This window comes from Sorex araneus, chromosome 1, assembly GCF_027595985.1.
Source record: "Sorex araneus isolate mSorAra2 chromosome 1, mSorAra2.pri, whole genome shotgun sequence".
Taxonomy (NCBI): Eukaryota; Metazoa; Chordata; class Mammalia; order Eulipotyphla; family Soricidae; genus Sorex; species Sorex araneus.
Genome location: NC_073302.1, coordinates 57,079,350 through 57,107,324, shown reverse-complemented (window position 1 = coordinate 57,107,324; position 27,975 = coordinate 57,079,350). Strand labels below are relative to the sequence as shown.

The following is a 27,975-nucleotide window of genomic DNA, read 5'->3' as shown; positions in this document are numbered from 1 at the left end:
TCTCATGAGCAAATTACTTAACCTTTCTGGGCCTCAGATTCCTCTTCTGCAAAAATAGGGATAATGATACTTGAGTTACATAATTTTTGAGAATTAATTAAGATACTATTAGAAAGACAAGCATATATATATGTATATATATAATATTCTTTTGTGGTTTTTCAATAATACTTAAAGAGGTTGTATTTATATGCTCTGTATATAACTTCTTTAAAAAATTAAATCTGGGCCTGGTGAGATAGTACAGTGGATGGAGTGTTTGCCTTGTAAGTGACTCTCCCAGGTTTGATCTCTGGCACCCTCTATGGTCCCCTGAGTCATTCAAAGAGTGATCCTAGAGATCAGAGCCAAGGAGAAAGCCCTGAGCTCTGGATATCACCCCCAATCCAAAAAAAATTTAAAAAATGAAATATATTACTACCTCTTATAAAGAAAAAATAATGATATAAGTAAAATATATGGAAAATATAGAAGAGAAAAATGAGTTATTCATGATATCATCTGAAAATAACCACTGTTAAAAGTTTTAAGTTTTTTAAAATCACTTTGCTGTATGTGAGTCTCTTGCTTGCATGCCTGGCTGTCTTCCCCGGGGCCCCTTGGAGGGGATGGGCTCCAACTTCCCCCCCCTCTCCGAGCAGAACTCCCGGCAGCCGAAGACCACCGGAGCCAAGCCACAGCCATGCTCAAGGCCCCTCTCCACACGTTCAGACAAGCCTCATGCATGAAGGTACCGGCAGAGGAACCCAAGTGTGTGTAACCCCATCAACGGCCAACATCCAGAGACTTAAAAGCAAGCTCCCGTATCTTAGAACCTACTTCTCCCTCTGGGAGAAACTAGCAAGCTACTGAGAGCTTCCTGCCCACATGGGACAGCCTTCCAAGCTTCCCATGGTGTATCCATATGCCAAAGCCAGTAACCAGCTGAATCTCATTCCCCTGCCCTCGAAAGAGTCTCCAATGTGGCATCGTTGGGAAGGCTGAGAAGAGAGAGGCTTCTAAAATCTCAGGGATAGGACGAATGGAGAGGTTACTGAGACCGCTTGAGCCACTCAATGATCAATGGGATTTCGTGATTGCTGTATGTGATAGTTTTTATACATCATACTTTGGACTTGATACTCAGAACAGCCTTTCCTTTAGTGTTTTCCTTCATGATTTTAGATAAGACACACAATGCATTACAAGTTTGAAATAAAGAATAAGGAAATTTTGTCCCCTTGGATTTTGGGTCACACCTGGTGATGCTCAGGGGTTGCTCCTGGCTTTGTGCTTAGGAATGAGTACTGTACTCTTGGTGGTGCTCAGAGGACCATATGGGATGCTAGGGATCGAACCCAGAAAGACCCTATGCAAGACAAGCACCCTACTTGCTGTACTATCTCTTCAGACCCCAAATTTTTAAGGATAAAAATACAACAGAAATCACCATCAAGTCCATGAGTGAAAATCGAAGGTAGTATCATGAACAGATTCTGGGCCTATCCTGGAGGGAAATATCAAAACTGCTGCTAGGTGTGTGAGACTGAGCTTTGATCTTCACTAATAGAGCCTTGAATCTAAGATTCTTATATTAAGGAATTACCCAAGAACTTGAATGGGTTCATCCTGGGTCACTTTTATTTAGAAGAAGCTAGTATACAATATTGACTGGAAGAAAGCTTTCTTACATTATTTCTTTGGACTAAGTCCTCACACATTAAGATCAACCAATTAATTGGCATATATAAACAGATATCCTAATCTTATATTTAGTCACATTATTAAACTCTTAGCAAATCTAATAATTTATTTTATAGGGTGTTCTAAGTGTATTATATTGTATCAAACAATTTTATATTTCCTTTTACAATTTCATATGATTCCATTCAGTTACCACAACCCTATCTCACTGCAGTGACTAGGATTCAGTGTTTAGAATGGAAGTAGTAGGCATCTGTATCTTAATTCCTACCTTTTCTTTAGGGAAGTGGTCAACAGTACTCAGTGCGGTACTTGGAAGTTTCACTCAGGGCTCACCTCTGGCTGCATGGTGAGAATATGTAGTTTCAGGGATTAAATTCCATTCATGTTAAAGCAAAATACAAGATTTCAAATTTTCTTATAATAATGTTCTATTGTCTATGTGTATTCACGTTCATATTAATGAAGTGTTATACATTTATCTACTATTGGGTACTTGAGTTGTTTGTAGATCTTACCTGTTGTAAATAATGCTGCAATGAACATAGGTTTGTATATGTCTTTTCAAATTAGTGTTTTATGTTGGCATGGATACCAAGGAGTAGAGTTTCTAGATTATATGTTCTATTTTTAATTTTTTGAGGTTCCTGTACTATGTTATATTGAGGTTGAACCCATTTAAAATATCACCAACAATTTAAAAATTACTTTTATTGAGATGTAACTTATAAAAATATATTTACACTTTAGATATATATGAAACAGTGCATTTTTTTTTTATTGAATCACCATGTGGAGGGTTACATAGTTCTCAGGATTATGTCAGTTATACAATACTCAAACACCCTTCCCTTCACCAGTGCCCATCTTCCATCACCAACCCCCCCAGTATACCTGCCGCCCCCTCCCATCTCCCCAGTCCCCACCCTTGTAAGTGATAAGTTTCACTTCGTTTAGGCCTTATCTCGATTACATTCCATGTTTCAACACACAACTCACTACCGTTGTTGGGGTTTCCCCCCAAAAAGAAAAAGACAGTCCTATTGCCAAGGAGGCATTTGATAGTTCTCCACTGCTAAGAATATAGAGATATTAAGTCCCGCTGTTTGTTACATAACTTTTCTTTTTCCCCCTTGCCCCGCGCCACCGAGTTCACGCCTGTTTAGTAATCGCCACGCTGCCTGACAAGGGAAAAAAACCGAAAAGGATGGTTATTTCCCGTCATCTGCAGGCGTGGGGCTCTGGCTTAGTTGATAGACTAGTAGAGTGTCTGCAAGCAGTTTCTGAAACTGAAGGTCTTGCGCTGGTATCGGCTCCGGCTCGAGATTCCACCAGCGTCCCACTGTTCCATGTACATAATTTTTCCCCTTATATCCCATTCCCACGCCACCAGGTCTGTTTGCTTAATGGACATCACACTATAGTTGACGCCACGCCGCGTTTCTTCCCAAGAAAGAAGAAAATTTCTTCTCAGCCGGCGTGGGGATATAGCTTAGTTCAGTCTAGAGAGATGGCTACCACTTTGATTGCCTTCAATATTTCAGCAACAGACTTACCATTCTTGTTAGGATCTCCCACAAAAGTCCGACTCATTAAAAAGGAACCATTACATATTGCTGATGCTAATATGACATTAGCTGCCGCGGCCGCGCGGTTTTGGATTTCTGTATAAAGTCCAGGGAAAGCACAACCAGAAATAACATCACCACAAACTTTTACCCTTTTATGGTGCTCATAAGATGGAGAAACCTAGAGAGAGGCTCGGCGTCTCCATTTTGCGCTCAGAAAGCCGCGGACCATGCGCTGTGCTCGGGAGGAAGGAGTTGAGAGAGAGAGGTTAAAAGAATTGGGGGATGCCCGGTTCCCACTGTTTCAGCCCGCCGTGGGGTCTCCGCTCCCGTGCCGGAATTAGTTCAGTGGGCTGCTTGGAGTCCAAGGGCGCTTCCTTGGGCTCTTCCATCATGCTCGCTCCGCAGCAGGGTCCAAAGGGAAGCACACGTGGGGGAGGTGGGTTTAAGTATCTATCTGCGGTGGGCGGGGGTCACTGCCCCCGCCCCCTGGGGCCTCCCACAAGCGCGTGCATCCTGTTTCAGCTGGCTCGGTGTCTCCATTTTGCGCTCAGAAAGCCGCGGACCCTGCGCTGTGCTCGGGAGGAAGGACTTGAGAGAGAGAGGTTAAAAGAATTGGGGGATGCCCAGTTCCCACTGTTTCAGCCCGCCGTGGGGTCTCCGCTCCCGTGCCGGAATTAGTTCAGTGGGCTGCTTGGAGTCCAAGGGCGCTTCCTTGGGCTCTTCCATCATGCTCACTCCGCAGCAGGGTCCAAAGGGAAGCACCGAAACAGTGCATTTTGAAATGTATACACACATATGTGCAACTACTTTCGCAGTCCTGATATAGAATATTTCCTGTATCCTCCACATTTTTTCTATTTTGTATTCTGTATTCTCCTGTTTAGCTCTTTTTCCTCCATTATCCTCCCCCTACATTCTTTTTTTTTTTATTAGTGAATCACCGTGGGGTACAGTTACATACTTACAAACTTTCATGCTTGTGTTTCAGTCATACAATGATCGAGTACCCATCCCTCTACCAGTGCCTATTCTCCACCACCAATGATCCCAGTATCCCTCCCACCACTCCCACCCCTCCTCTCCCACTCCACCCTGCCTCTGTGGCAGGGCATTCCCTTTTGTTCTCTTCCCTTTTGGGTGTCGTAGTTTTCACTAGAGGCATTGGATGGCATTGTGTTCGATCTATAGTCTACTTTCACTTGCCCCTAGATTCTTAAACGGTGGCTTGCAAATCCACAGGGGGTCATGTTACTTTAGTAAAAAATTGTTTTTTCAGAGGACTGAAAAAACTTTTCAGTCCTGGTTAAAGAAACTTTGGTACATGTACACAATGGAATACTATGCAGCTGTTAGGAGAGTCTTGAAATTTACTTATAAGTGAATAGACATGGAGAGTATCATGCTAAGTGAAATGAGTCAGAAAGAGAAGGACAGATATAAAAGGACTGCACTCATTTGTGAAGTATAAAATAACATAACATGAGACTGACATCCAAGGACAGTAGACACAAGGGCCAGGAAGATTGCTCCATAGTTGGAAGCCTGCCTCATGAGCGCGGGGAGAAGGCAGATGGAATAAAGAAGGGATCACTAAGAAAATGATGGTTGGAGGGATCAATTGGGATGGGAGATGTGTGCTGAAAGTAGATAAAGGACCAAACATGATAACCTCTCAGTATCTGTATTGCAAACCATAATGCCCAAAAGAAGATAGAGAGTATGGGAGAAATTGTCTGCCATGGAGGAAGGGGAAGGTGGGAAAGGGGGGTATACTGAGGATATTGGTGGTGGGGAATGTGCACTGGTGGAGGGATGGGTGTTTGATCATTGTGTGATTGAAACTCAAACATGAAAGCTTATAACTATCTCATGGTGATTCAATAAAAAAATTGTTTTTCTCAGATTACCAAGTAACTGGGGTTGGCTTGGGGAATGTAGATGCAGACTAAAGGTGACATAGGAACAGTGGTGGGTGGCCTTGGTCACTTTGGTGATGGTAGGGTGCATCAATACCATAACCATAACACTACTGTAATAATGTTACCTAAACTATAATACAAAATTTGTTTTAAAACAAACATCTTCATGATTAATTACCAGTTCCTGAGAACAAATTCTGATTGTCTAATTAAATAACATGTATTTGCACCTTTACTGTATATGAAGTAAAATACTTGACTATGTATTATATACTGAATTTCATTAAAAAATTCCCAACATTTTCATTGTTGTTAACAATTTTTTCCTTCTCATTTTTTTAAATTAATTTTTTAAATTGAATCACTGTGAGATACACAGTTACAAAGTTGTTCATGATGAGTTTCAGTCACACAGTATTCCAACACCCATTTCTTTATCAGCGTACATTTCCCACCATCAACGTCCCCAGTTTCCCTCCTGCCACCGCCACTACTCTTCCCCCCACAACCACCTCTTTGACAGGCACTTCTCTCTCTCTCTCTCACTCCTCTGTCTGTCTGTCTGTCTGTCTGTCTGTCTGTCTGTCTGCCTCTTTTCCTTTTGGGCATTATAGTTTGCAATATAGGTAATGAAAGGTTATCATGTTTGTCTCTTTACCTGCTTTCAGCATTCAGTTGTTGTCCAGAGTGATTTTTTTTTAACATTTTATTTAAAGATACTTGAGAGCTTCTGAAATTGTATTACAGAATCTTAAGTTCTTTAAATTGTTATACATTTGGAATCCTGACCATGGTAAGAGTTAAACATTGGTTATGAGAATGGGTTAGGAGGATAACTATTTACATCATGTCTCCCACATAGTCCCTTTGTCTAAGTCTGATTTAAGTCTTACTGATATGCCCATTTCATAATTATTTTCTGTCATATGCTTACTTCCGTCTTGTCTTTCATCCTATTAAATTGTAGTAGCTTGACAGTGTCTCAAAGATTTATGTCTCTTCCTAGCTCCCAGTATCTCTCCTTACTTTTTTTGAAGCTGCTTTGACTTTTTCTTGCTCTTATCAACTCTATTGTATAAAAAGTCTGTCCATTATAAAAAACTTGATTATACTTAAGCTGTACATGGGAAGGAAGGAAGAATATTAAAATTTCAAAAAGAGTATTTTGCAAAAATATTTGAAGTTGTAATAGCGGTGAAGGGCCACATTTTATGTTTTTGCTGCCTATACTTACTGTCTTATTAAAGATGTTTTAACCTTGTATCACTACAATTATTTGCTATACTCTGAAGATATTCACTGTATTATAATGAGTTAATTTATTTACATAGTATTGACTAGCTTTATATTATCTATAAAGTTTTAAAGAAACTCAAAATCTATTTAAAAATATTTAAACATTTTTTGTTGATAAATCCTGATTATGATAATAATTAACATCTATCATATATCTCATTTTCATAAAGTAGGATTACTTAACGCCATTACTTAATTTAAAAGTCTTATCATTTTTACTTTAATCCCATATATTTTTTATCTTCCTAATGACTTATACCATTGAGACTAATAGGATAGTCAATTATATTTCAAGGTCAGAGAAAAAAAAAGAATGAAGAAAATAGGGAGCCAGGGAGATGATTCAAAGAGCTGGCTGGGTACATGCTTTGCATGCAGAAGCTCTAGTTCCTGATCCCCAGTATTTCATGGTTTCCCAAATATCTCTCCATATCACTACCCCCACACATCCAAGGAAAAAACAGTTCTCAGATCATTAAAAAATAATTTACAAGAAAAGAGTCAAGTTAGAAGGTAAAAATTCCTAAAAAGATTCATTATACTCACTTTTGTGAGACCAAACAATAGGACATATGTAGCAAATACCTTTCTTATTAAATGATTAAACTTTGTGATGTATTTTTTTTTTGTCTAATGCAGGTTCTTATATGTAATTTAGAAATACTTTTAAAAAATTGTCTGCAGTGAATAGTAAATTTAGAGTTATAGTTCTTAATTTGGTAGTAAGTTTTGGGTATACAATAACCTAAACAGCCCTTAACATTTGTGAACAGTTTGTAACTTTTTCTTTTTGTTTTTTGGCCTATGTGTGGGTGTGCTCAGGGCCTATTACCAACTTGATGCTCAGGGGGTCAATTCCAGCAGTGCTTATGGGACCATGCAGTACCAGGGACTAAGTCTGGGCCTTCCTCATACAAAACATATTCTCAGCATTTTGAGCTAACTGGTTTCAGCATAAATTTATTTATTTACCTTATGTTCTTGGGATACATCAGTAGTGCTCAGGGCTTACTCCTGACTATGCTCAGAGATCACTCCTAAAAAGCTCGGGGACTATATGTGGTGTTTCCTCTGGTCTTGAACTCGACAGCATTCCCACCAGCGGTGGGTGAGAGTCCCTTTGCAGTAGTACATCCTCACCAACACAGATTGTTCCCACTAATTTTGATATGTGACATGAGTGGATGTTGTCAAAAGTTTTATCTGCATTTATTGTTATAATTATATGATTTTAATTTCATTTTATTGACGTGGTATATTATGTTAATTGATTTCAGTATATTGAACCATCTTTGCTTCCTGGGGATGAGTTCCACTTGATCATAGTGTATAATTTTTTGATGTGCTGTTGGATTCAGTTTGCTAAGATTTTGTTGAGGACTTTTGCATCAATACACATCAGGGAAATTGGTCTGAAATTTTCTTTTCTATAAGTATCTCTGTATGCTTTGGGTATTAGTGTAATGTTAGCTTTGTAGAAGGTGTTAGAAAAGATTCTTGTTTCTTCAATGTTTTGGAAGAATTTAAGGAGTATGGACATGAAGTCTTCTCTGAATGTTTGATAGAACTCACCAGTAAACCCATCTGGATCATGGCTTTTATTCTTGGGGAGATTTTTAATTACTGTTTCAGTTTCCTTACTTGTGAATAACCCATTCAGACTTTTTACTTCCTCCTCATTCAGTTTTAGGAGATTCTTTGTTTCTAAGAATCTGTCCATTTCTTCTGGATTCTCTAGTTTAACAGCATAATGCTGTTCATTGTAACCTTTCATAATATTTTGGATTTCTGAAGATTCTGTTGTGATTTCTCTCCTTTCTTCTCTGACCCAATTATTTGGACATCTTTTTTTGTCCATGTGAGTCCAGTTAAAGGCTTGGCGATCTTGTTTTTTTTTTTTTTTTTTTTTTTTAAAAAAAACCAGGTTTCAGTTTTGTTGATTTTCAGTATTGCTATTGTGGTTTGTTTTTTTTTAATTCATTTCTGTTCAAGATTTTATTATTTCCTTTTTTTTCTACTGTTTTCTGGGTTCATTTGTTGTTTCTTCTCTAGATTTTTGAGATGTGTGTCTAGATTGTTGACTTTGGCTTTTTTTCTTTTTAATGTAGGCCTGCATTGCTATGAATTTCTCCCTTAGAACAACTTTGGCTGTATCTCATAAATCCTGATAACTTGTACCTTCATTATCATTATCTTCAAGGAATTTAAAAAAATTTCTTCTTTGTTTTTCTCTTTGATTCAGTAGTTACTTAGCAGTGATTTGTTCAGCTTTCAAATGTTGGAAATTTTCTCCATTTTTGATTAATTTCCACTTTCATGTTATTGTGATCTGAGAGGGTACTTTGTAAGATTTCTATATTTAAAAATGTATTTATGATTGAGTTATGTCCTAGTATGTGATATGTCCTGAGAATGTTCCATGAGCACTAGAGAAGAATGTGTATGTGGCTTTTTTGTGGAGGTGTAGGGTCCATTGATTTGAGCTCTACTAACTCCACTAATTCTTGCATCTTTGCAGATATTTTTAATTTTGTCTGGTTGATCTATCTAGTGGCAAATATAGCGTGTTGAGTATCCCACTACTATTGTGTTTCCATGGATGTGTTTCTTTAGGTTTGTGAGCAGAAGCTTTGTAAAGTTTGCTGATCTTTCATTTGGCTCATAGATTTTGTTGAAAGTTAATACCTTTTCATTAATATTTCTTGTAATCAGTAAATAGTGTTGGTCTATGTCTCTAATGACTCTAATGATGTGTTGACTTTCTTGGCTTTTTTTTTTATGTCTACCATTGACTTGTAAGGTTATTTTTCATCCTTTCACTCTGAGCCTGTATTTATCTTGTTAGTTTAGGTGTATTTCCTGTAAGCAGCTGATAGATTTTTCCATTTTGACCCATCACCTGACAAGTCTATGCCTTTTTATTGGAGAGGTTAATCCTCTGACATTCAGAGAAATTATTGACATAAATGGTTGTGTTGCCATTTTTGTTGTGTGTGGTTTAGTTATTTTTGCAAATGTCCATTTACTTTTTATTGGGGTCCTTCAGTAGATATTGCAGGATTGATTTAGATTTTGTAAATTTTGCTAGCTCCAATTTTCTGAAAAGATTTTTATTCCCCTCTCAAAAGTAAATGAGAGCTTTGCAGGGTAGTATACTCTTGGTTGAATTTTTTTCCCATTTAGTAGTCTGAATATATATTCCAGTCTTTTTTTTTTTACTTGTATGGCATCATATAGGAGAGCTGTAATGATTCTTACGTAATTTACCTTGTACTTGAGGTTTTTCTTCTCTCTATTCATTTTTATTATTTAAAAAATATTTTATTGACACCGTGATTTGCAAAATTGTTCATAATAGAGTTTTTTCCAGCATACAATGTTCCAACACTAGTCCCACCTCCAATGTCCTTTGTCCCCCATCAGGTTCTCTGCCACCTGCCAGCCTGGTCGCTTAGCAGTTGTATAACTTAAATAAATGGCAAATAAAATTATCAGAAAAGATAATAAATCACAACAAAAGTCGATTTGTAGTGATTGATTGCTATACGGTGTTCTAACCTATGTATTTAATAAATTTGAATTATTTAATACAGTATAGCAGACTGTTTATTCTCATTTTCATGACTAAGTTTTCAACTCTGCATCTCAAATATATCTCAATAATATATTTTATTAAATTTTTTTGTGCTTGTATCATATTGCAGTAATTCTCCTGTCTTCCCTATCATAAATGAAGCTTTCCTTTTTTTTAAAAAAATTTTTTTTTATTAGTGAATCACTGTGAGGTACAGTTACAGACTTATAAACTCCTGTGTGAAGCTTTACTTTTAACCTTCTTGGCAGTTATATATCAAATTTATTTCATATTACTTGACCCAAAACACCTCTAAAGGAATGGCAAATAGAATTACCAGAAAATAAATGAATAAAGTCAATTTGTGATGATGACTCAGTACATTTTTTTTGAAAATTTTTTGTATTTTTTTCCACTTTATTTAAACACCATTGTTTATAAAGTTGTTCATGATGCATTTGTTACAAGCATTATATATTCCAGCACCAATTAATTGCTACATGTTTTTAACCTTTCTTAATCTAGTGGAAGACAACGGTATGTGCCATTAGTGAGTTTCATGTTCCGTGGCACCTGATGGGAAGTTTCTCCCTAAAACTCTTTCAGTGCTTCTTGAAAAACTAGTTTCAAGGCTGCAGATTCCCTAAGCTGTTGCTTTTCCAAGAAGCTTTGCATAATTACTTCAAATCTGAATGATAATCTCGCTGGATAGAGTATTCTTGGTGTGATATTCATTTTGTTAAGTTCTTTTAAACTATATATTTCCGTATTCTTCTGGCTTGTAGAGTCTCATTTGGTAGATATGCTGTACATCTAAAAGGGGATTTCCTTTCTATGTAAATTTCTTTTTTGATCTTGCTGCTTTCAATATTCTGTCCTTATCTTTGGATTTTGTTATTTTGAGTATAATGTGTCTTGGAGTTTTTATAATTGAATTTATTTCACTGGGACCCTTTGGGCCTCTAGGTCCCAGTACCTTTAATATTCAACTCCGGGAAGTTCTTGTCAATGATTTCTTTACCTATTGTTTTATCATCACATTTGCCTTCCTGTTCTTCAGGGACCCCGGTGGTCTTATATTGTTCTTCTTGAACTCATCCCTTAGCTTTCTGGATGCTGTTCATTTCTTTTCAGACTATTTTACACCTGCTGTTTCTTAGTGGTTTCCTTCTTATCTTGGAGCCCCTCAATCTTCTGCTCAGCTTCTATTATTCTCCTGTTCAGAGCTTCTGCTGACTAGTTATATCACTTACTATGTTCTTCATTTTTGTCATTTCTGACTGTAGTAATTTTTAAAAAGTCAGCTCATAATTTTTTGTGATTTGTTGGCTACCTGTGCTATCATTTCCTTAAATTCATTAAACATCCTCATGATAGTGTCACTCAAGACTCTGCCTGAGGATGTTATTGTTTATGTCTTCTGAGATGTTGATTGAGCTTGGTGAGTTTCTAAGTGTTTCCCTTGTTCGTTTTTTAGTGTTCTTGCTGTACTTAATGGAGTCTTTGTTGTTACCCCCTCCACCTTCCACCCCCCAGTGTCTGTATGTATACTACACCTTCACTATCCATTCATTTGGGATAAACACTTGGGTTGATTCCACATCCTAGCTATTGTACTAAGTGGTGCAGTAAATAATAGTGTGACTATGTCCTTTAGAATGAATGATTTTGTGTCCTGAGGGTAGAAACCAAGAAAAAGAATTGCTGGCTTGTGTGGCAGTTCTATTCTTGCTTTTCTAAAAAATCTGCTACTGTTTTCCATAGGGGTTGAACCAGACATATTTCCATCATCAATGGGTAAGAGTTCCTTGTTCACCACATCCTTCCCAACAGATTATTTCAGTTTTTTCTAAATGTGCCATTCTCATTAGTGTGAGATTATATCTCATTATCATATTGATTTGGATTTCCTTAGTAAGTGTTGATTACTTTTTTATGTTCTATTAGTCATCCATCTGAAGAAGTCATCTTATTAGAGAAATGTCTGTTAATTTCCTTCCTTTGTTTTTGATAGGATTATTGGATTTTGTTACTATTATTTAGTCTTCGTAACTATTTTATATTTTTTGGACATTATCTAATGTGTTGATAAGATTGGAAGCATTCAGGATGGTATGGCCATAGTATCTAATGTGTTGAATGCAAATATTTTATCTCATGTGTTAGATGCAGATCTTTTCTCCAATTTAGTTGGGTGTCTTTTAGTTTTACCTTGTGTTTATTTTGCTATTGAGAAACTTTAATTTGATGTAGTTTCATTTGTTTATTTTTGTTTCTGTTGTCTTTGCCAATGGAGTAATATAATTAAAAACATCTCAGTTCCAAGTCTTCTAGTGTTCTGCCACTGTTTTCCTCTATGTTTTAGGGATTCTGGTTTGACTTTAATGTCTTTGTCTCTTTGGGGTGTTTAATGATTTTTTGCGATTTTTTTTTCAATTTTATTTTTTAATTTACCTATTTTTAATTTAGGCACGGTAGTTTACAATACTTAATGGTACTGTTATAATACTTATGGTAGGGTTTCTTGCATAAATCATTCCAGCACTTTACCTCTACCAGAGTGTCAGCTTCTCTCCTCTGTTGTCCCATGTCCCCTTCCCCCCCAATCCTATTTCCCACCCTCCTCTATTTTCCCTCATGGTAAGATTCTTATGAAAGATCATTTCTCATTTCCTGTTGCCTTTGGGGTTTTGTTATTCTCCTTCTGTGTTTCTTTATATTTCAAACAGGAGAGAGATCATTCTGTGTCTGTTGCTCTCTTTCTGACTGATTTCCCTTAGCATGATCCTGTTTGGGGCAGAAGAGGCAGGTTTTAAGGTCCCATCCGTACCCCTGATCAGAGCTTCACAAGTGGGGGTTCAGTTGCTTCAACCAGGAAGGTAAGATAAGAATTGGGTGCCTGGTGGCTTCCAGTCCCCAGCAGGGGCCTTTTACGACTTCTAGTTTGTTGTAACTAAAGAACCTTTTCTGAATATGTATCTTTTCATTATGCCTGAGCTATTAATAGTGGGCCTGTTCTCCTTAAGGCCAGCATGAGAGAAATAGATTTATCTTATTTTTTTATAGCTTATTAAAAAAAACAACCTGAGAACCTTTCTTAGAAGTCTTCTAAAATAGGATTTTATAGCAGCAAATATAAAGCATATAGGAATAGAGAAAATATAAAATAATTTCATCATCATCATCATCATCATTCTGTTGATCGTTGATTTTCTCAAGTGGTCTCAGTAATATCTCCATTTGTCCTAGCCCTGAGATTTTAGAAGCCTCTCATTACTCGTCTTTCCCAACGGTGCTGCATTAGAGGTTCTTTCAGGGTCAGGGGAATGAGACCCGTCATTGTTACTGGTTTTGGTATATGTATATGCCACGGGGAGTTTGCCAGGCTCTCCCATGCGGGCAGGAAACTCTCAGTAGCTTGCCAGGTTCTCCGAGAGGGAGAACTAGGCTATAAGATGTCGGGAGTTTGGTTTTATAGTCTCTGGATATTGGCCACTTATGGGATTACACGGTGCTGGGAAGGGGGGGCAGTCCCTGGGTGTGACTGCCTAGCTACTGAAAAATGGGGGATCTGGGCGGAAGAGGCCCAGTCCCAATCTGAGCAGGCTTGGAGATCTCAGCCCTGGGTCCTACACACCTGGGTTCCTCTGCCAGTTCCTTCATGAGTGAGGCTCATCTGAACATGTGGAGAGGGGCCTTGAGCATGGCTGTAGCTGGGTTCCAGAGGTCTTTGGCTGCGGGGGCTCTGCCCCAGGCGGGGGGGAGGGAAACTCAACCCACCCCCCTCCGAGGGTGGGTTAAAATAATTTTAACTTTGCAAATTGAAAAAATTTCTAACAACAAGGATATAAGGTAGACAGCAGTTTGGGGAATGCAAAAAAGATTACGATTTCAATTTTTTTTATTTCATTTGAAATATAGCGATAGCGATAACACAGCGGGTAGGGCGTTTGCCTTGCATGCGGACGACCCGGGTTCGATTCTTCCGCCCCTCTCGGAGAGCCCAACAAACTAAGGCATTACTGGTGCTTGCTTGAGCAAGTCAATGAGCAATGGGATGACAGTGATACAGTGATACATTTGGAATAAGCACATTTTGAGTAAATAGAATGTAAGGAGTAGATGATGAGAAAGAGCCTACAAACGTGGGAAATATTCTAATTTGGAAGGCAAGAGGAAAAAGAGATTGGAAAGTGTAACTTAGAAAATTGTATGTGAAGAGTGTTGTTGAAGTAGTGCTCAAAGATGTCAAAAGCTTAAATATGTAGTTTGAATATATCATAATTTTTATTTATTTTTTGTACTTAGATTTATATATAAACTGTTTAAAAGAAGATGCATTTTGAAATAACGATAAAGTTGCAATTCCTATCTTTTAAGTATACTTCTTTCCCTTTTTTTTTTTTTTTTTTTAAAGTTTTGAGCTGTAGTCGGTGCTCAGAGATTACTCCTTGTTCTGAGTTCAGGGTTAACTCCTGGTCGGGCTCAGAGAATGCTGGGGATTCTGTACGGAATGCTGGGAATTGAACTGGCTCTGTCTCATACAAGGCAAGCACCTTACCCACTGTACTTCAAAGGGCCCCTAGTATCACTTGTATCACTTGTCTTCCTGTTGATCTTCAATTTGCTCGAGTGGGCACCAGTAGTATCTCCATTTGTTCCTGTTGCGTGCTAGTGTAGCCCAATGATATCTGCTCGCTCCAGGGACAGGAAGTGCATCAAACCTTCATTCAGGGTTTTGATGAAGACCATCCTGTTGGTGGGCGGCCACACGGTCTTTTGACCTCACATGGAATCCAGTCGGTAACAGCTCTAGTCCAGTGGTCATCTCTGAATCACATTACATGTCTGGCCCATCTGATTTTTGATGTCTTGGCAAATGAGACAGCATCCCTGATTCTTGACCATCCACGGAGGTCAGAACTCCGGATTCCTTCTCTCACTTGAGTGAGACGTGATATCCTAGTATAGCTCTTTCAGTTCCTCTTTGGGATACCCGAATAGTGTTCTCATCCTGTTTGTGTAGGGCCCAGGTCTCTGAGGCGTACGTTAGTGCAGGAAGAATGGTGGAATCGAAAAGATGTGCCCAGAGCTGGAGATCCTTCATCCTCTTAACCACTTCTTCGACGCTCTTGAAGGCATTCCACGCTGCTCTCTTCCCCCTGAGCAGTTCTGGTGCTAAGTCGTTCCTCATGTTGAGTTCTCGACCCAGGTACACATAGCTGCTGCGTTCGGAGATGTTCGTTCCATTGAGAGCAAATGGAGCGCCAGGGACTAGTTCATTTTTTATGAGCATCGTCTTGTTGAGGTTCAGCTGCAGTCCCTAGTATATTTCATATATACTAGGGCCCCTAGTATATTTTATTTTATTGGGGAATAACAGATTTGTGTATACTTAAGTGTAATGCTGAAAGAGGGCTGTCATGGATATATAGGGAATTACAGAAGTTGAATGATATTATTGGTCTGTAGGATAATATAGCCTCAGGTAGTTTAGGTTTATTGGGTTACTCCCATTACAGTGCTCCCATTTCTGTGTTTATTTGTATCTTCTTTCTTAGTGTTCTGTTGACTTGTAAATATTGTTTTTCTCTTCTCCTTGAGTCCTTTGTACAGTTTATTTAGAGCAATGTCATTTTTGTATGGACACAGGAAGACTTAGCAAATGCTATGCTTTTGTAACCTGGGAGTCATTTGACTCTACATGATATTTTCCTCCTGAGCATCAGTTCTCTCGACCTAAGCCTCAGCTGCCCTTACTTCCTAGCACCCCCAAAAGCAGGGTCCTGACATGGGACGAGATGGACCCAGGGCAAGCATTGAGTTGCGTGCTGCCCTGGCATCGAGATGGGCCTGCCAAAGTGCCTAATGCTTAACTATAAGTTAAGAGCTTGGTCATGGACAAATGCTGTCATGATCCAAAAAGTAACAACTAGATTCGGACCCTGCTAGGGTTAGGAATGATTAATCTGGCCTGAGTGCTGTAGTTTGAGTCTCTTACCAGGAGCTGCCTTGCAAGCCTCAATATATCTCTTGCTATGTCCATACAAAAATAACTAGTATTAAGATGCTAATGAGTGTTTGGACTAAGGAAAGGAGAAAAACACCTTAAGAGTCAGGAAGGGCTTTGGAATACTGGGCCCTTAGGAGGGGCTTTCTTATGATGATTTTGCTACCTGGCTGTGTGTAGCCTAGGGGCAAGAGGGAGAGAGATAGAGGGAGGAGAGAGACAAGAGAATCCAGAGATGCTGAGGTAGATCCAGAGAGAGGATGGAGCTGGGAGTGCGGGAGATGAGAAAGATGGAAGATTGAATAAACGGTAACTAATCAGCAACCAGCTTGGTCCTCGTTCTTCCTTCGCCTGTCCTTGGCCAACGGCTGTCCTGATCCAGTCCATACACATCGGTTCCAGAGCACCAAACACGGGTGGTGAGACAGAGCCGCCTGGAGAGCCCGCAAGTACACACGCCTGTCGGCGTGCCTTAGTTTTTTACATTGGTCAAAGCCTTAGGTTTCCAAAATGATAACTTTACCATTAAAACTATTTTCCTTTGTGACATTATTTCATCATTATCTAAAAATAGGTCAGATGGGAGCCAGAGAGATTGCACAGTGGGCCGGATGCTTGCTTTGCATGAGGCAGACCAGGGTTCAATCATCAAGCACTTCATATGGTCCTAGGCGTCCTGCCAGAAGTGATACTGAGCACAGAACCAGAGGTAAACCCTAAGAACCGCTGGGTATGGCACAGAGAATAAAAACAAAAGAACAAAGCAAGCAAAGTGTCCAAAACTGAGTAACTGTTGACTTGGAAAAAAAAAAAAGTAACTAGGGCTTATTCATCCTTAGTTTAAAAAGTGAGTTTTCCTCTTCCTAAGTGGCATGTAGAAAAGACTGGGAACTGGACACTGACAAGTAGAATTGGGTCCTGCCCCAGATTAGAACTGTGACTGTGATGGGTCAGAGTTTGCATGGCAAGCACTATTGCTTAGGTGCTCATTGTATCTGGCTCTTTAATAGATATTTTTGATATCACATTTTATTTTCACAAAACCTTTGATATTGGCAATTTAATTTTTCGTTTTTAAAGATTAAGGAAATAATACTCAGATGTTAGTAATTTGACTGAGTTTCTTCAACTAATAAATTTTTAGGAGTTTATATTTAGGGGATATGGTGCCTCCAGCAAGTCAGCCTGTACCTGTGGGGCGAGTGCATCAGCAGCCTGATGCTGCCTTCAGACTTCCAGATACTCCAGAATTACAGCTGTGCCTTTGGCTAGACCCCAACAAGTTGGGGCCAAGTTTACCAAGAAATTAAACGGCCTAAAGTTAGGTATGGGGGAGATATACCCACAAACCACCTCTGGCTCAGCTATAGATCGGAGGCACTCTCCTGAACCCGGCTCACCATCTCGCCTTAGACAACGTGCGGCTCAGCATGCCAGGCATGGAACTCTATGCGTGATCCCTGCTGGAACTCTGTGTGTGATTCCTGATGGACATCGCTGGCTGTTTTGTAAGACATAGAGCCGTGGAGACAGTGTGTGCAGTGGCTCATCCACTGTGGAGTGCTGTCAGTCAGCCACTAGGTTACCTGGGACTCGCCGGAGGTGTTCGATTTGGCACAGGCCCTCTGCGATAGGGTCCTGCTTTGCTAGCTGCTCAAAACCTCCAAGCGCACTCCATCAACCTCAAGGAGATCAACCTAAGGCCGCAGATGTCCCAGGTGCTGCCCAGAGATGCAGGCAGGTGTATGTCAGTGTGCAAATCGTTATAACATGCCAGTCCACCAAAAGCTTACATTCAGTAGACTGGGAACACCTGCAAAGGTGATTAGAGGCTGCCCCCAAAGCCTCTGTCCCTCTTGGAGAGCCCGTCAAGCTACCAAGAGTATCCCGCCTGCACAGCAGAGCCTGGCAAACTACCCATGGCATACTTGATATGCTGAAAACAGTAACAACGTCAGCCTCATTCCCCTGATCCTTAAAGAGCCCCCAATACATCATCAGGCTGCACTAGCACACAATAGGGACGGATGGAGATGTTACTGGTGACCTTTCGAGTAAATCGATGAACAACAGGATGACAGTGATACAGTGATAGGGATTTAGATCTCATGACTCTAAAATCTTTATTATATCTTGTGTGCACATGTACACTGAAAAATAGATATATAGTTTTAACTTCTGAGGGATTAACAAGGACAAGAAAATATGATGATATATATGTAACCCAAAGAAAGATAATGGTCAGGTAAAGTTCAGGTAGATAACTAAGTATATGTCTGGTTCTGAAAATGCATAAAGTTGAAAGAGGATGAGAAAAAGGGTTGAAAGGCATAAGGAAAAAAAATCTGAAAACTTGAGACTTTTTAAATAGTGTACCTTGAGAGTTACTAATTTTGTGCCTTGTGCTCAAGGATTACTCATGGCAAGGCTCAGGGCAAATATGTGGTGCTGGAGATTGTACCCCGGGTAACCAGATGCAAGGCAAGAACCTTAACTGCTGGACTTTCTGTCTATGACTCCTTATTTTCTTGTTTCTACTGTGGTGAAAAATTCTGAAAAGTAAGACAGAATATCCGCTGTATCCAGATCTGTTGAGATTTAGTTTAGCTTTTAAAAGTAAGATATGTTGTAACAAAAGGGTCCATAAGAAATCTCTATTGTATTTTAATTCTTGTATTCTTCCAGTGACAGAAGACTTAAGCAGGAGTATTAATTTTCTAAATTTTTTACCACTGTTTGCTACTTATTAGAAGGAAGGTATTTGAAAAGAGATGTCTTGGGACTGTAGAGAGAGTTAGGGGTTCATACACTTGCCTTGCATATTGAGGACCCCACTTTGATCTCTGGCAACATCTGGCCCCCACATAGTGTTAGGTGTGACCCTGAAGTTCCCCAGCACCTTAGGGGTGGGCCATATAATCCCTAGTGCTTTGGGGGCCCTTGCTGGCCAGGTTAATTGAGAGTCTCTGGGAGGGTGTCCTATAGACTTCTAGAATACTGCATGGAAGTGCCCCCTTCCCTCAAAGGGAATTCCTGAGGAAAAAACAGATAAAATTCTAAAGTGTCCTGTCTGACCTTCAAATCATTTATAACAACAATTAAGAAAATAATTGTTGGGTGAATGTTCGTTCAATCTGAGGCACTGAGACAAGGAACTCGAAAAAAATTTATGCCATGGAGGGCCCAGGTTCTCTCAGACCTATGACAAAGGTAGAGAGCCCTGAAATCTTGTATTACTATCCTACAGTTCATAGGGCTCAATACAGTGAAGTCGTCAACAAAGGAGTTATAGGAAGATCATGCAAAGTTCTTCTGCATACTGAAAACAAACAAACTACCTAGGATGTGCATACTGACAACAAACAGGCTAAGTACCTAGGATCTGCATCATCATCATCATCATCATCATCATCATCATCATCATCATCATCATTCCATTAATCGTTGACAATTTCTCGAGTGATCTCAGTAATGTCTTCATTCATCCTAGCCCTGAGATTTTAGAAGCCTCTCTTTACTTGTCCTTCCCAACGATGCCACATTGGAGGCTCTTTCAGGGTCAGGGGAATGAGACCCAGCATTGTTACTGGTTCTGGCATATGAATACACCATGGGGAGTTTTCAAGGCTCTCAGTAGCTTGCCAGGTTCTCCCAGAGGGAGAAGTAAGCTATAAGATGTCAAGCGGCTGAGAAGCAGCTGAGAGCTTCCAGGAGCTTGGTTTTAAGTCTCTGGATGTTGGCCAATGGTGGGATTACACGGCACCGGGTGCAGTCCCTGGGTGTGACCGTCTAATTACTGGAAAATGGGAAAGCTGGGCGGAAGAGGCCCAGTCCTGATCCAAGCAGGCTTAGAGGTCTCAGCCCTGTGTCCCACACACCTGGGTTCTTCTGCTGGTTCCTTCATGAGTGAGGTGCTGAGGCTCGTCTAAACGTGTGGAGAGACGCCTTGAGCATGGCTGTGGCTAGGCTCTGGAGGTCTTTGGCTGCTGGAACTCTGCTTGGAGCGGGGAGGGAAGCTGGAGCCCACCCCCTTCAAGGGGTCCCTGGGAAGACAGCCAAGAGCAGGCAAGAGACTCTGTAGGATCTGCATACTGACAACAAACAAGCTAAGTAGAACCAGGATCTGTGAGAAAAGGAAGACTGACAATTTCAGTGTGCCGAAATTTAGGAAATCATTTACTGAGGCAGCCAAAAGAAGAAGATGTTCAGCTTCATCCAAACCAGTCAAGACACATGCCCATTTTCATGGGTCCCTATGTTCCTGCCCTTATGCGGAGCAGTTTACACAGGCTCATCCTGGTAGCTCAGTCCAGCCCCAACAAATAATAATAGAAAGTTTAAACATTGAGAATTAGTCGCATTTAATGTAATTCTCAAAAACCCTCAGTCTTTGGTCATAATGATAAAAACTTTTTCTTTGAAGTACTAAATTTTAGTTTTTTATTGGCAATAGAATGTAAAACTGTTGAATACTGGAAGGCAATCAAGAACCAGTTGGTATTGTGCCTATTTACAATCCCTAGTGAGAGATTTTAAAAATTATTTAAGGATTGTGTAGAATCTTAAGCATTTAAGAAGTGGTCATAGAAACCTAAGAATTTCTGTGAAGTTGAGTGGTTCATTATATTATAAATGAGTTCCTTCCAGCCATTTAGCATTTTGGCTCCTTTCCCCCTCTTTCCTCAAGGCTATATCTTAATTTTATGATCACAAAACTGTACTTGGCAAGTACTTTAAAAAAATGTTAGCAACTTCAAAGATCAAATAAAACTAAAAGTTTGATCATATAAAAGAAAAGAGTTGCAGTAGATTTTTTTAAAGTGTCTAAGAATTAAAACCACACTTGACACTTTTTAAATCTTCTCTTTCTATTAACTTATGAAACTTGAAGCTGGAGGCTTAATGGTATTATTTCTACATTGTAATTATACTAATAAACATCTTTGTCCATGACCTTGGAATTTATAGTGCAGTAGGAAAGATTTATTGACTTTTGCTTTGGAAGAAAAATGAGATTATTGCATAAGTAGATTGAATGTTAAATATATGTATCATTTCTTCCAGTTTTAAACTAAAACTTGTCTTTAAGTTTTCTTTCAAAAAATAGAGTTCTTGTTAAATCCAGATTCCTGAGAGATATTTGTTATATTATCGAGTTAACTACAAAGTAGAGACTTTACCTTGAAATGTGCAAAAGAATCAATAGGTCTACAAAACTGCCTTTTAAAAAATGTTTGAAATTATATTTTTCCTGGTAGCCTGAACATCAATGTAAATGACTTTCTGGGGTTCTTTATTTCTCTGGTTTTGTTTTAATATTAAAATCCCTTATAGTTTGAGGGCATTTGTGTATTTGGGTTTTGATTTTTTTTTTTTTTTTGGTCACCTGCCTTGGCCTCCTATTTGTTTGTCTTGCTTTTATGTAAAGTGCTATTATTACTTACAAGGATTTTTCCCTTAGGGTGTCTTTACTTTTCATCATAATCAGACTTTCTCCATGATTTGTGTTTACTTTTCACTGAAATTTAAGTATATAAAGATTTTTATATTTTAAACTTTTGATTGTAAAGCATCATACAAGGGCAAAATAACTCTGTAATGGGCACATTAAGTCCTACTGACTTAGTGATACAAGTAAAAATCTTTTCTCCTCTAATGTGAACTTAGCTGTGGTTGGCATTTGATCTCTTGGAATTCCATCCTTAGGAAAAGTTACAGATCAGTCTTAAAATCAAAGTATTCAAGTATATGTAAACTGAGTGAAATTTTGTAAATCATGTTCACTTACATTAATGACATATAAAATATAAAATGACTGAAATTGATTTTGCCACTATCAAATGATTCTTTAGTTTCTTTAAATATTTTCTACAATTAATTGATAATTTAATTTATGATATAAAAATACTTTGTTATATAAATATACAATTTTATAAGTTATGACTTGTGTTTTCTTTTGGTATAGAATTGCAGATGGGGTTCTCTATAATTTTATATACCTTAGCTGTGGATTGACTTTATGGACTGTGTATAAATTTTAGCATTTTCCTGCATCAGGACATTTTTGTTTTACCTTAGAACAATGTTAAATGATTTGCAGTAAATATATTGCCCAATCTTTAAAGTAATTTAAAGTAAATATTGCTACCTATAATTTGCAAATGATGAGAGAGGCTAATACTCAGAAATTTTATCTCTATCTTGTTCTCTAAACTGTAGAACTAGTCGTTATTGAAGCAAAGAACTGAAACCAGAAATATTTACTTATAATAAGAGTAAGATTTTTCTCTATTTAAAAAATATTTTCTTTGAATTTACTACAAAACACATCAAAATTCTGTATTGTAATTACTAGTTACGGGGTTAACTATGAATTTACTTTGATTTGTTGTTTCAGCGGGCCTATTTAAAAATTAGGAAAGTAAACAGTATGTTATAGCATTAAAGTAGTCAGCATATATTAATTTTCTGAAATTTAGTGATAGCTTTTTTTCATAAGTAGTTGATTTTACTGGTCAACCATAGAAATTCACTTAGAATATTTTACATTTATAATGGATAAAGTGTATACTTAGTGTCTGACTTTGGAGATAATCTAATTACATGTTTACATTTTTAATGTGATTAGGTGGAACGTTTAATCCAATTTGCACAAATGTGAGACCTATTTTATATCATCATTCTATTTATAAGAAACATTTTATTTACATGATCAAGTTTCTATTAGAAGTTTAATAACATCTCCCTGTTAGATCACAAACTTAATATGATACTGCCAAAAGTACCAACAATTGTTTAATGCTTTCAAATTCCATTTTATTTTACTGTTTTCACATTTTTTGTTCTTGTTTTGGGGCCACACTCAACAGTGCCCAGGGTTTATTTCTGGCTCTTAGCTCAGGAATGACCCCTGATGGGGCTCTGAGGACAATTTGGGGTGCTAGGGATTGAACCTATGTCAGCTGCAGGCAAGGCAAATGCCCTACCTGCTGTACTATTGCTCAGGCCCTGTATTTTCACACTTAATTTTCACATTTAATTATTATCTATTTGTAGTCTTTTTTATTATGACATATTGAAAAAAATGTAAGTATTTTTTGTTTTAATTCTAAAAAATATGTAAAATGATATTAACCTATATGAAACTGGAATATGTGAAATTATAAACTGTAAAGCATTCATTGCTTTTTTACTTCTGATGGCAAAAATTTGGCCAATTTTTTAACTATAGTTAGGAAGTTTATATACTATCTGGGATTATTTTTAAAGTAGAAACAAGGAAAATCAGTATGGTAGATGAAACAAGAAACATCTTCATAGTGGTTTTTTTTTTTTAATTCAGGAGTGAGGTCAGAGTTTCAAAGCAGATCAAGTTCATCAAGAGTGCGTCTGTGATAGAAATTGGATTCATCTATTTTTCTCAACTAAATCCTGTGACACTGAACAGATATTTCTGAATCCTTCTGGGATTCAGAAAATTATTTGTCTGTAAAGAATGTAGGTTTAGGGCTTCTGTGTGAATTCATGGCTAAAAGACTTAAAGGAAACAGCCTTAATTTTGGAGCAGGGTTGTAATCAGAAAAATATGTATTATGATGTGACCAGTAACTAAGAAACACTGAGGTCCTTCTTACATAGCCTTTGAAAAAGAAACAAGTAATCAAATTCACCTTTTGAAGGAATTGTATAAATGATAGTGCCTCCAATGTGGCACCATTGGAAAGGACGAGTAAAGAGAGGTTACATTCCATGTTTCAACACATAACTCACTATTGTTGCTAGGGTTTCCCCCCCAAAAAGAAAAGACAGTCCTACTGTCAAGGAAGCATTTGATAGCTCTCCATTGCTGAGAATGTAGAGATATTAAGTCCCGCTGTTTGTTACATAACTTTTCTATTTTTTTCCCCCCGCCTTGTCCCGTGCCACCGAGTTCACGCCTGTTTAGTAATCACCACGCTGCCTGACAAAGGGAAAAAAAAAAACCGAAAAAGATGGTTATTTCCCGTCATCAGCCGGCGTGGGGCTCTGGCTTAGTTGATAGTCTGGAAGAATGTCTGCCAGCAGTTTCTGGAACCAAAAGTAATACGCTGGTATCGGCCCCAGCTCGAGGTTCCACCAGCGTCCCGCTGTTCCAAGTACATAATAATTTATTCCCTTGTATTCCATTCCCACGCCACCAGGTCCGTGTCAGCTTAATGGACATCATACTATGGTTAACGCCACGCCGCGTTTCTTCCCGAGAAAGAACGATATTTCTTCTCAGCCGGCGTGGGGATATGGCTTAGTTCAGTCTATAGAGATGGCTACCACTTTGGTAGCCTTCAATATTTCAGCACAAGATTTACTATTCTTGTTAGGATTTCCCACCAAAGTCCGACCAGTTAAGAAGGAACCATTTCATATTGGTTATGATTAAATGACATTAGGTCGCGCGGCCATGGCAGTGGCCTCGCAGCTTTGAATTTCTGTGTAAAGTCCAGGGAAAGTACAGCCAGAAATTACACGTCACTACAAACTTTAACCCTATTATGGTCCCCCCAAAGTCCAACCCGTTACAAAGGAACCATTTCATATTGCTGATGATTAGATGACATTAGGCTGTTGCGGCCGCGCGGTTTTGGGTTTCTATATAAAGCCCAGGGAAAATTCTGCCTAAAATTCTATCGCTACAATCTTTTACCCTTCAACAAAAAACTCAGTACTATTGTTTGGAGTTTCCCCCCACGGTAAGCCCTGCTAAAAAGGAACATTTACACGTTGCTGACAATCAAGAGGGTTTTGGATTTCTATATGAAGTCCAGGGAAAATTCTTTTGGTAATTGCATTACTCGCTGGCGGTTCAGTTGCCTCCGGGGTTGATCTCGCGTGGCGGCACAAAGGAGCGTCCCCACATGGCTCTGTGCTTAAATATCATTGGCACAGGGCGGATCCGGAAGTCCCGCCCCATCGGCTTTCCCGGGCTTCCTGCATAGTCTAAAAACTGGCTGTTGCCTCGCTGTGTTCAAAAAGAGTTGAGAGAGAAAGGACCATACCCCGCTGGCCGCTCCTGGGCCAGTAGCTCCAAGCACACAGTTTGGAGGCATTTTGGGGGCGCCGCTTGTGTCCAAAGTGGTTCAGTTGTCTCTGGGATCGATCTCGCGTGGCAGCACAAAGGCGAAAATATTTATTTATTTATAAAATCTTCTTTTTGATTTTTGAATCACCATGAGATACAGTTACAAAGCTTTCATGTTTGAGTTTCAGTCATACAGTGATCCAACACCCATCCCTCCACCAGTGCACATTTTCCACCACCAATGTGGAAATGTCCCTAGTACCCTCCCCTCATCCCACCCCGAACTCCCCTCCCCCTCCATGGCTGACACTTTCAATTCCCTATACTTTCTCTCTATTTGGGGGCATTATGGTTTGCAATACAGATACTGAGAGGCTATCACGTTTGGCCCTTTATCTACTTTCAACACACATTTCCCATCTGAAACTATCCCTTCAACTGTAATTGACTTAGTGATCCCTTCTCTATTCCAGCTGCCTTCTCCCCCAGCTCATGGGCAATATTCCTGGCCCTAGTGTCTACTGTCCTTGGGTGTCAGTCTATGTTATTTTATATTTTAAGTGGAAAATATTTAATATTTAATTCAAATACGCCTACTTAGAGAATATTCTGGAAGAAAATAATTTTTAGAAATATAACTTGATGCTCAGGGCCACTCTCCACACATTCGGATGAGCCTCACACATGGTGGAGCTGGCGGAGGAAACCAGGTGTGTGGGACCCAAGACTGAGATCTCCAAGGCTGCTCAGATCGGGACTGGGCCTCTTCCCCCCAGATCCCCCATTTTCCAGTAGCTAGGCAGTCACACCCAGAAACTGCCCCGGGCTGTGTAATCCCATCAACAGCCAACATCCAGAGATAAAACCAAGCTCCCAGAAGCTCAAGGCTGAGATTTAATAGCCTAGTTCTCCCTCTTGGGAAACCTGACAAGCTACCGAGAGTCTGTTGCTCACTTGGGAGAGCCTGGCAAGCTCCCATTGGCGTATTCTTATCCAAAATACAGTAACAGATATATACATACCTCTTGGAGAGCCTGGCAAGCTACCGAGAGTATCCCGCCTGCATGGCAGAGCCTGGCAAGCTACCCGTGGTATATTCAATATGCCCAAACCAGTAACAGTAGGTCTCATTCCCCTGACCCTGAAAGAGCCTCCAATCGTTGGGAAAGACGAGTAAGGAGAGGCTGCTAAAATCTCAGGGCTGAGTGTAATATAGACGTTACTGGTGCCTGCTTGAGTAAATCGATGAACAATGGGATGACAGTGGTACAGTGATACAGTGATAATTTGATGATAAATTTGTTTTAATGAATAGTGTACAAAGCTGTTTTTAAAAGAGCTATTTTATCATATCCTTATTCTGACTAAAATGGAAATGGCTTGCTGTTATTAATAGTTAATTAAAATTTTATCATCTGATGCTATATTAAATCATGGTAGAAATTTATTTATAAAGGGTCTATATGATTTTATAGCTGTATAATTTTAGAGAACAAATTCTATCTATATAAATTCAACTCACCTATTACTGTATGTGGAAATAGAACTGTACCAGTCAGGATATTGCATGTTATCAGAAAGTCACAGATTACTCCGTGAGTTAAATGCCGTTATAATAACAGTATCCCTATTGCACTTCTAAATATACATAGTGATTAACTGCATCTGCTTTATGAGTTTTTTATGCTATGGATAAGGACATTAGAACAGCCCCTTTCTTATCTTAAGCATTATTGTTCTCATAGTAAACTTTTCTGTGTAGAACATTTCATGTTGTGTCTGCTAGGAAGTGACTTCTTTTTATTTCTTACCACATTTTATTTACTAAGAAGAGTTACTGGACACTCATGATTTTGACAGGACATGTAATATCTCTTGAATAGAAACACCAACAATTTAATGTTATAGAATATTGGTGGGATAGATAATATTTCCCCTCAGGGAGAGGGAAGAAATAAAATTCACCACAATGACTAATTGTAACTACATAGTATAAAATGTAGAAAAAAAGAATACTTATTTTATATTTAACTATCAGCAAATTTTTTAAATAAGTTTGTATTTTAACACCTGTAACTCTCTTCCTAAGTTTGTTAGGATGGTTGAAAACAGTAAGTCAAAATTTAGCTGGAATCATCATGTACTATTGTATAGTTTAGTAAAGTATATATAGAGAGAGATTGTTTTGTGTATTACGCTGTTTTTCTTTAGATAAATGTAAATGCTCTGCAATGTGTAGACTTTTAATAAAATTTGCAAATCTCTGAAAGCCAAAGGACCTGACATTTTAAATAGTCATCACTAGATGGTGATCTTGCTCATTGAGGGATAGAACAGCTGTATGTTTTCTTCAGGTGAATGGGTTTGTTACATCAGAAATGTAAGGCATAGTGATTTTATGGGAAGCTCTTTGTAACCAAAATGATATTATACATGCACACATATGAGAACCTCCTTATATAGGAAAATAGTGTTTGAAGCAAAGCATTGAAGTTTGTAAGTTGATTTCTTACGGAGCATATATGGTTTTTATTTTTTTATGTTTTTCACTTTTGTCAAATAAAATTATAAATTTCTTTCAGAAAAAATTGCAGAATTTGTTATTCTACTTTTTGTTTTTCAAAATAAAATCTGTTGTCATATATATCTGCATACTCAGGGTTTATGGCTTTGTCAAATGATTAAAATTATGATTCAAATAGTTTTTAGGATTTCACGTAGTTATGAATAGAAATAGAAAATCTCTGGTTAGGATGCTGCATTTCATAAAGTAAATCATGTATACTCTGCTTGAATAATGTCACATGCATTTGATTTTATACTCTTTAGTTTACTAAAGAATAAGTTATCCACTTTAAACCAGTTAT

At 38.5% G+C, this 27,975-nt stretch overlaps 1 protein-coding gene across 1 annotated transcript in view; it reads left to right on the top strand.

Annotated features, from left to right (window-relative positions):
* The window catches only part of CCDC171 (coiled-coil domain containing 171), a 318,539-nt gene that overhangs the window by 158,115 nt on the left and 132,449 nt on the right, over positions 1-27,975 (top strand). The window lies entirely within an intron of this gene.